The following is a 10674-nucleotide window of genomic DNA, read 5'->3' as shown; positions in this document are numbered from 1 at the left end:
TTTCCGACGGGCAGTATCGTATTCTCTTCCCTTGTTATTTCTCTTATCATTATTATTATTGGTGGCAGCAGTAGTGATTTGTGTTATACCTTAGTTACTGGACTGTTTTTATCTCAACCCGTGGGAGTTACATTCTTTCAATTCTCCTCCCCATCCCTCTGGGGGGTTGGGGGGGAAGTAGACTGCATGGTTCTAATTTACCGCCGGGGCTTAAACCACGACAGTTCTTTTTTGGCGCCCAACGTGGGGCCCGAAGGGTTGAGATAACGACAGATCTGACCGGAGTGTGTCTAATCGTATTTGTGATAAGCATTCAGTGTTTTGGATTAATAGTCACTCGTCACAATGCTGATTTATTGGCTCTCAAAGTTCTTGTTTTTGATCTCACAGTCTCAATATGCTGTAGCTTACTTAGAGCCACTTTTTGCTGTGTTAGTGTTTTTCAAGTGTGGGGCTTGGGCTAAGGTTATTGTCTCATTGTATTTTATGGTAATGACTTGTAATACAATAGAAAAATTGATCATGAAACTGATCTGGCTTGTGTTCCCAGTGTGGTCACCACCTTTATACTTTGGGAAGTATATAATACAAATGCTTAGCAACTATACATCTTTTTTCTCCTTCCTGGGTGGTCAACCTATGAAGGAGACATTCTTTTACCCTCCCAGTGCCCCTCCCAGACCATTTACAGCATCGTTTGAGAGTTTTGAAGTTTTTGAATGGCCTTTTAATATTGTTGAGACCTGTTTGCTGATTGTGATAGGGACCATGTTGGCACGCATACAGAGTGTGTTTTGTCCACAACCATTACGTCTGATCTCAAGAGTTAAGCAGGGTTGGGTTTGGGTCTTGTCTGGGGTTAGACGACAATATAGGGGGACCGAGAGATTTTCCCCGAGGCTGGACAGCCATGAGTGGCAGGGTGTGTGGGATAGTATGGGCAAGTATCTAGGTCAGTGGGCCCCTCCAGTGCTTTGGAATTTCACCACCGAACAAGTGCAAAATCCAGAAGATTTAGTAAAACACTTAAATGAGGTGTGCTGTCATCCTGGTCATACCAGAGAGGGACAAATCATGTCAACGTGCTGGGGCTTGGCCTATGCTTACCGGGCCTTGTTCAACACTATCCAGCACCTTCAAGAGCTAAAAAATGTCCCTGGATCTGAGGGCGAAGCAACAGACAGCGCAGCTACTCCAGCTCCGAGCACAGCAGCTACACCACCGCCAGCGACAAGTACAGCCGCTACTCAAACTTCGACTGCACCAGACAGCGAAGCTACCCCAGCTTCAAGCACAGCAGCTACACCACCCCCAGCGACAAGTACTGTTGCTACTCAAACCACAGTGATAGTGACTGCAGCTAAACCAGAGGACCAATTCGTACCAATATCGATTGCCCCTGTACGCAAGAGAAAAAGCAAAAAAGAGGCAAGAAGGGTGAAGCAAGATGAAGAAACAATGTATTCACCACCCGGGCCACCATCTGATCAGGAGTCATCATCCCATGACGAAGAAGAAGAAGAGGTGACTTCTCGACCTCGGACCTCAACCGAGCTACGGAATATGCGAAAAGATTTTACCCGTCAACCAGGGGAGCACATCATCACCTGGTTGCTCCGATGCTGGGACAATGGGGCCGATGGTCACGAACTTGCAGTCAGTCAGCTGATCGGAGCTAGCCCAGCTAGAGCCGGAGCCGGCACGCTTCAGAGACCACGAGGTTCAGCAGAGATTAGGAAAATCAGAGGGGACAGCGCAGAGACATCGCGATTCCCGACATCTCCCGATCCCCGAAGCCCCAGCAGCCCTTGCGAGAGAGCGGCTGACGTGGCAGGGGGCGTTCCCACAGTAACGGCGACAGCACCCCTGCCCCTTGCCTTGAAAGAGCCTCTGAGAGGGCAGCGACTGCCCACCAGGCGCAGGGAGGAACAAGCAGGTCGTGTTGTGGACCCTGTTGCTGGTGTCCCAGACTGCTGACCAATATGGTCGCCTCCAGAAGGAGAGCTTGCAGTAAGGAGACTGTAGCAACTCAGACAGAGACCCTGCCCCAAACCGTGGCTGTTCAGGTCTCTGGCTGCAGGGAGTGCCAGAGCCTGCTGCTGCCGAGGGAGGGAGGCCAGCATTCCACCTGTGTGAGGTGTGAGCAGGTACAAGATCTGCTTAGATTGGTGGCAGAACTTAAGGAGGAGGTCGAGACGCTGAGGACCATCAGGGAGTGTGACAGGGAGATCGACTGGTGGAGTAACTCCCTGGCGTGCCAGCAGGAACGGTTCCAGGGAGATACCCCCCAAAAGGGGATGGACCCCCTGTCCTCTCAGACAGAGGGGGATGGCCCGAGACAGCCCCTGCCCTGTAGCTGTCACGCAGAGGTAGGGGACCAAAAAGACGATGAGGGCTGGAAGCAAGTTCCAGTTCGGAACCGTGGGCAACCCTCCTCCCTTCCTGCCTTGCTTCCCCAGGTGCCCCTCTGTAATAGGTTTGAGGCCCTGGATCTTGATGGAGAGGTAGGTGAGGATGTGGTGCAAGGCCAGACTACAAGGTCACATAGGAAAAGGCGGTCGACTTCGCACCTCAGGACTGCCTCTGATAAGAAAGAAAGAAAGGTCATTGTCGTAAGCGATTCCTTTCTGAGAGGAACAGAGGGCCCGATATGCAGAGTTGACCCTCGTCATAGGGAAGTGTGTAGTCTGCCTGGAGCCCGGATCAGGGATATCACCAGGGCGCTCCCCAGCCTGGAGCACCCAACAGACTACTACCCGCTGCTGGTCTTCCAGACAGGTGGGGGGGAAGCTGCTTCCCGCAGTCTGAGGGGGATGAAGAAAGACTACAGGGCCTTGGGGCGGATGGTGAAAGAGTCTGGGGCTCAAGTGATCTTCTCCTCAGTTCTTCCATCTTCCAGTGATGATGTGGGATTGAATGGGAAAATTCAGTCCGTAAACAATTGGCTACGAGACTGGTGCTTCAGGCAGGGCTTTGGGTTCTTTGATAACAGCTGGTTTTATAAGGCTCCAGTCCGAATGATGGCACGTGGGAAAGGTTTATCTCACCGAGGCAAAAGGATGCTGGGGCATGAATTAGCAGGGCTCATTTGGAGAGCTTTAAACTAGATTCAAAGGGGGATGGGGTTGTAACTGGGCTTGCCCCAGTGGGGCAGCACTCTAGGATTGATGAAGACTGGGAGGCCTCCTATAATCCTAGGGTGGAATCGGTGAGCTCAGCTCCCTCCTTGAAATGCCTATACACCAATGCGTGCAGCATGGGAAATAAGCAGGAGGAGTTGGAGACCTGTGTTAAGTCAGGAAATTATGATCTGGTGGCAATTACAGAGACGTGGTGGGACAGCTCACATAACTGGAATATACTCATGGAGGGCTATGTCCTTTTCAGGAAAGACAGGCCAGCCAGGCGGGGTGGTGGGGTTGCTCTTTATGTGCGAGAGCAGCTGCAATGTACTGAGCTCTGTCCAGGGGCAGGGGACGAGCGAGTTGAGAGGCTGTGGGTGAGAATTAAGGGGCAGGCTGGCAGGGGCGATACTGTTGTGGGTGTCTGTTACAGGCCACCAGATCAGGGTGAGGAAGTTGACGAGGCCTTCTACAGGCAGCTGAGAGCGGCCTCACAGTCACAGGCCCTGGTCGTCGTGGGGGATTTTAACTTCCCTGATGTTTGCTGGAAGGACTACACAGCAACCCAGCCACAGTCCAGGAGGTTCCTCCAGTGTATGGATGATAACTTCCTCATGCAAATGGTGGATCAGCCAACCAGGAGAGGAGCGCTGCTGGATCTCATCCTCACTAACAAGGAGGGTCTGGTCGAAGCAGTAAAGGTTGAGGGCTGCCTTGGTTGCAGCGACCACGAGATGGTGGAATTCAGGATCTTGTGTGGTAGGGCCAGTACAATAGCAAGTAGAATTGCAACCCTGGACTTTAGCAGGGCAAACTTTGGCCTTTTCAAGCAATTGCTAGAGGAAATCCCATGGGCAAGGCTGCTTGAAGGTAAAGGGGCCCAAGATAGTTGGTTGGCATTCAAGGATTGCTTATTCTGAGCTCAAGAGCAGAGCATCCCGACACGTAGGAAGTCAAGGAAGAGGGCCAAGAGACCTGCATGGCTAAATAAGGAACTGCTGGGTATATTCAAGTGGAAGAGGAGAGTTTACAGGTCATGGAAGGAGGGGCTGGCCACTTGGGAAGAATATAAGGCTGCTGCTAGAGGATGTAGGAAGGCAGCTAGGATGGCTAAGGCCTCCTTAGAATTAAATCTGGCAAGAGGGGTCAAGGACAGCAGAAAGAGCTTTTTCAAATACATAGCTGATAAAACTAACACCAGAGGCAAGGTAGGCCCACTGGTGAACGGGGTGGGTGCCCTGGTGACAGAAGATACAGAGATGGCAGAGTTATTGAATGCCTTCTTTGTCTCTGTCTACTCTGCCGGAGGCAGTCCTGAAGAGCCCTGTACTCCTGAGACCTCAGATGAAGCCAGGTCACTGGAGCAGTTTGCCTTAGTCGATGAGGAATGGGTTAGAGACCAGCTGAGCAATCTGGACATCCATAAACCCATGGATCCAGATGGGATGCACCCGCGGGTGCTGAGGGAACTGACAGAAGTCATTTCTAGACCACTCTCCATCATCTTTACCAAGTCTTGGGAAACGGGAGAGGTGCCTGAGGACTGGAGGAAAGCAAATGTCACTCCAGTCTTCAAAAAGGGCAAGAAGGAGGACCCGGGTAACTATAGACCGGTCAGCCTCACCTCCATCCCTGGGAAAGTGATGGAACACCTTATCCTTGATGCCATCTTAAGGCATGTCAAGGATAAGAGGGTTATGAGGGGCAGTCAACATGGCTTTACCAAGGGGAAGTCATGCTTGACCAACCTCATAGCCTTTTATGAGGAAATAACATTGTGGATGGATGATGGCAGAGCGGTGGACGTGGTCTACCTTGACTTCAGCAAAGCATTTGACACAGTCTCCCACAGCATCCTCATAGCTAAATTGAGGAAGTGTGGCCTGGATGATCAGGTAGTGAGGTGGACTGTGAACTGGCTGAAGGAGAGAAGCCAGAGAGTTGTAGTCTATGGGGCGGAGTCTAGTTGGAGGCCTGTATCTAGTGGAGTGCCTCAAGGGTCAGTATTGGGACCAGTATTATTTAATATATTCATCAATGATTTAGATGAGGGAATTGAGTGTACTGTCAGCAAGTTTGCTGATGACACCAAGCTGGGAGGAGTGGCTGACACGCCAGAAGGCTGTGCTGCCATCCAGTGAGACCTGGACAGGCTGGAGAGTTGGGCAGGGAGAAACTTGATGAAATATAACAAGGGAAAGTGTAGAGTCCTGCATCTGGGCAGGAACAACCCCAGGTTCCAGTATAGGTTGGGGAACGACCTGTTAGAGAGTAGTGTAGGGGAGAGGGACCTGGGAGTCCTAGTGGACAGCAGGATGACCATGAGCCAACACTGTGCCCTTGTGGCCAAGAAGGCCAATGGCATCCTGGGGTGTATTAGAAGGGGGGTGGTCAGTAGGTCGAGGGAGGTCCTCCTCCCCCTCTACTCTGCCTTGGTGAGACCGCACCTGGAATATTGTGTCCAGTTCTGGGCCCCTCAGTTCAAGAAGGACAGGGACCTGCTGGAGAGAGTCCAGCGCAGGGCAACTAAGATGATTAAGGGAGTGGAGCATCTCCTTTATGAGGAAAGGCTGAGGGAGCTGGGTCTCTATAGTTTGGAGAAGAGGAGACTGCGGGGGGACCTTATTAGTGTATATAAATATATAAAGGGGGAGTGTCACGAGGATGGAGCCAGGCTCTTCTCAGTGGCAAACAATGATAGGACAAGGGGTAATGGGTATAAACTGGAACACAAGAGGTTCCACTTAAACTTGAGAAGAAACTTCTTCTCAGTGAGGGTGACAGAACACTGGAACAGGCTGCCCAGGGAGGTTGTGGAGTCTCCTCTGGAGACATTCAAAACCCACCTGGAGACATTCAAAACCCGCCTGGACACATTCCTGTGTAACCTCATCTAGGTGTTCCTGCTCTGGCAGGGGGATTGGACTAGATGATCTTTTGAGGTCCCTTCCAATCTCTAACATACTGTGTGATACTGTGTGAACTAGGAGGTACGGAAGCCAAGCAGCTGGGATCACTTGCTAGAGAAGGGGGAATTGACAAAGCAATTGCAAGGGAGAAAAAGTCCCTCAGTCTTTGGAGGCGGCTCATGGCAGCTGTGAAAGAAAGGTTTCCATACAAGGACGATGTTATGAGTCGTTCGGCCAAGTGGACTACTTTAGACAAAGGCATCCAGTCTCTGAGGGAATCAGCCATCATAGAGATGATCTATCACATCAAACCGAATAACGGAGATATACCCATAGACCCAGATGAAGTCGAATGTACACGACCCATGTGGCAAAAACTTACACGGAATGCACCGTCATCATATGCCCATTCATTGGCAACGGTAACCTGGAATGACATAGTAACACCAACAGTGGATGAAATGATTCACAAACTCCGAGAGTTTGAAGACAATCTCACCCCTTCCATCATCTCAGCTGTGGAAAAACTGTCCCAGGATGTCAAACAATTGAGGGACGATCTATCTGATTTATCCAGCTCCTCACGTGTACCAACACAGGTCTCAGCTGTTAACAAAAGACGTCCTATTGTTCGAGACAGAAGATAAAGAAGGCGAACACCACGGGCCACCCTATGGTTTTACCTGCGGGATCATGGAGAAGACATGACGAAGTGGGATGGAAAACCTACTTCAGCTTTGGAGGAACGGGTGCATGAATTGAAAATAGGAACAAGGGTCAAGACTAATCATTCCATGAGAGCTGCGGCTTCAGTCTCTGGTGAGCAGGTTCCCAGATGGAGTGGAAGAGCTGATTTTACTCCAGCTCCTGTGATAACGAAGAATAATCCCTTTCAACACGACTTAGGTGTCCAACGTTGTGATGACTGTTAGAGGGACCCTGCCTCCAGCCAGGTGGAGGTAGGGGACAATCGGATTTACTGAACTGTGTGGGTCAGATGGCCTGGCACATCAGTCCCACAGAAGTATAAAGCTCTTGTAGATACCGGTGCACAGTGTACCCTGATGCCGTCAAGCTGTCAAGGGGTGGAACCCATCTATATCTCTAGAGTGACAGGAGGATCTCAAGAGTTGACTGTACTGGAGGCTGAGATCAGCCTGACTGGGAGGAAATGGCAAAAGCACCCCATTGTGACTGGTCCAGAGGCTCCATGCATCCTCGGCATAGATTACCTCAGGAGAGGGTACTTCAAAGACCCAAAAGGGTACCAATGGGCTTTTGGTATTGCTGCTTTGGAGACTGAGGAAAATGAGCAGCTGTCCACCTTGCCTGGTCTCTCAGAGGATCCTTCTGTTGTGGGGTTGCTGAAGGTCGAAGAACAACAAGTGCCAATCGCGACCACAACAGTGCACCGGCAGCAGTATCACACCAACCGAGACTCCCTGATTCCCATCCATAAGCTGATCCATAGTCTGGAGAGTCAGGGGGTGATCAGCAGGACCCGCTCACCCTTTAATAGCCCCATATGGCCAGTGCGAAAGTCTAACGGAGAGTGGAGACTAACAGTAGACTATCGTGGCCTGAATGAAGTCACACCACCATTGAGTGCTGCCATACCGGACATGCGAGAACTTCAGTATGAACTGGAGTCCAAGGCAGCCAAGTGGTATGCCACGATTGATATTGCCAACGCATTCTTCTCAATTCCTTTGGCAGCAGAGTGCAGGCCACAGTTTGCTTTTACTTGGAGAGGCGTCCAGTACACTTGGAACCGACTGCCCCAGGGGTGGAAACACAGCCCTACCATCTGCCATGGACTGATCCAGAATGCACTGGAACAGGGGCAAGCTCCAGAACACCTGCAATACATTGATGACATTATTGTGTGGGGAGATACAGCGGAAGAAGTCTTTGAGAAAGGGAGGAAAATAATCCAAATCCTGCTGAAAGCTGGTTTTGCCATAAAACGGAGTAAGGTCAAGGGACCTGCACAGGAGATTCAATTTTGGGGAATAAAATGGCAAGATGGATGTCGCCAGATCCCTACAGATGTGATCAACAAAATAACAGCAATGTCTCCACCAACTAATAAGAAAGAAACACAAGCTTTCTTGGGTGCTGTGGGGTTCTGGAGAATGCACATCCCAAATTACAGTTCGATTGTAAGCCCTCTCTATCATGTGACCCGGAAGAAGAACGATTTTAAATGGGGCCCTGAGCAACAACAAGCCTTTGAGCAAATTAAACGTGAGATAGTTCATGCAGTAGCCCTTGGACCAGTCCGAGCTGGGCCAGATGTAAAAAATGTACTGTACACGGCAGCCGGGGAGAATGGTCCTACCTGGAGCCTCTGGCAGAAAGCTCCAGGGGAGACTCGAGGTCGACCCCTCGGCTTTTGGAGTTGGGGATACAAAGGATCTGAGGCCAGCTATACCCCAACTGAGAAAGAGATACTGGCAGCCTATGAAGGGGTTCGAGCTGCTTCGGAGGTGATTGGCACTGAAGCACAGCTCCTCCTGGCACCCCGGTTGCCCGTGCTGGGCTGGATGTTCAAAGGCAGGGTCTCCTCTACACATCATGCAACCGATGTGACATGGAGTAAATGGGCTGCACTAATTACACAACGAGCTCGAATAGGAAATCCCAGTCGTCCAGGCATTCTAGAAGTCATCATGGACTGGCCAGAGGGCAAAGATTTTGGAATGTCACCAGAGGAGGAGGTGATGCGTGCTGAAGAGGCCCCACCATATAATAAACTATCAGAAAGTGAAAGGCAGTATGCCTTGTTTACTGATGGGTCCTGCCGTATTGTGCGAAAGCATCGGAGATGGAAGGCAGCCGTATGGAGTCCTCAATGACAAGTTGCAGAAACTGCTGAAGGAGAAGGTGAATCAAGTCAGTTTGCCGAGGTGAAAGCCATCCAGCTGGCCCTGGACATTGCTGAACGAGAAAAGTGGCCAGTACTTTATCTCTATACTGACTCATGGATGGTGGCAAATGCCCTGTGGGGGTGGTTGCAGCAATGGAAGCAGAGCAACTGGCAACGCAGAGGTAAACCCATCTGGGCTGCTGCACTGTGGCAAGATATTGCTGCCCGGGTGCAGAACCTGGTGGTGAAGGTACGCCATGTAGACGCCCATGTACCCAAGAGTCGGGCCACTGAGGAACACCAGAACAACCAACAAGTGGATAAAGCTGCTAAGATTGAAGTGGCTCAGATGGACTTAGATTGGCAACGTAAATGTGAATTATTTTTGGCTCGGTGGGCCTATGACACTTCAGGCCATCAGGGCAGAGATACAACATATAGATGGGCCCGTGATCGAGGGGTGGACTTAACAATGGACACTATTGCCCAGGTTATTCATGAGTGTGAAACATGTGCTGCAATTAAACAAGCCAAACGGTTAAAGCCTCTTTGGTATGGAGGACGATGGCTGAAGTATAAATATGGGGAGGCCTGGCAGATTGATTATATCACACTCCCACCAACCCGCCAAGGCAAGCGCCATGTGCTTACCATGGTGGAAGCAACCACCGGATGGCTGGAAACATACGCTGTGCCCCATGCCACTGCCCGGAACACTATCCTGGGCCTTGAGAACCAGATTTTGTGGCGACATGGCACCCCAGAAAGAATTGAATCAGACAGTGGGACTCATTTCCGGAATAACCTTATAGACACTTGGGCCAAAGAGCATGGCATTGAGTGGGTATATCACATCCCCTACCATGCACCAGCCTCTGGGAAAATCGAACGGTACAATGGGCTGTTAAAAACTACACTGAGAGCAATGGGTGGGGGAACTTTCAAGCATTGGGATACACACTTACCAAAGGCCACCTGGTTGGTCAACACCAGAGGATCTGCCAACAGGGCTGGCCCAGCCCAGTCAGAACTTTTACATATTGTAGAGGGGGACAAAGTTCCTGTGGTGCACATGAAGAATTTGCTGGGGAAGACAGTCTGGGTTATTCCTGCTTCAGGTAAAGGCAAACTCACTCGTGGGATTGCTTTTGCTCAGGGACCCGGATATACTTAGTGGGTAATGCGGGAAGATGGGGAAGTACGATGCGTACCTCAAGGGGATTTGATTTTAGGGGAAAACAGACAATGAACTCAATTGTATGCTGTTGCCTGCTATAGCCCATCAACTAGAAGTCAGCAGGGCACCAGCAACTGGCCCTGACTTCCCTCCGACCATCATCCCAACAGAGAATGAACTTTGATAGAACTGGACGAGTTCTACAGTAAAGGAACGATCAGCATCAGCAGGCAACGATCCAACACTGCACACAGCCTCTCCTGCCCTGAAAGACTGTTATAAGAGATGGAGCCCAACATCATGGACCGAATGGACTCAGTAGCTTTATAGGAATTGGTCCGTGCACTAAGATAACAGTGCACTGAGATGAGAGTGAGGGTATATGGAAAATGTGGGATCTGAGCATGACGTGAATGGTATGGAATAAGGGGTGGATACTGTCCTGGGTTCAGCAGTAGCAGTCAGTTTTTCTCCTTCTTGGTAGCTGTTGCAGCACTGTGTTTTTGACTTTCTGCCTGGGAACAGAGCTGATAACACCGATGTTTACCCTGACCAAGGACTTTGTGAGTCTCATGCTCTGCCAGGGAGGAGGAGAAG

Source organism: Psittacula echo, assembly GCF_963264785.1.
Source record: "Psittacula echo genome assembly, chromosome: 1".
NCBI lineage: Eukaryota > Metazoa > Chordata > Aves > Psittaciformes > Psittacidae > Psittacula > Psittacula echo.
The sequence above is the reverse complement of the archived record's forward strand: the minus strand, read 5'-3'. Positions refer to the sequence as shown.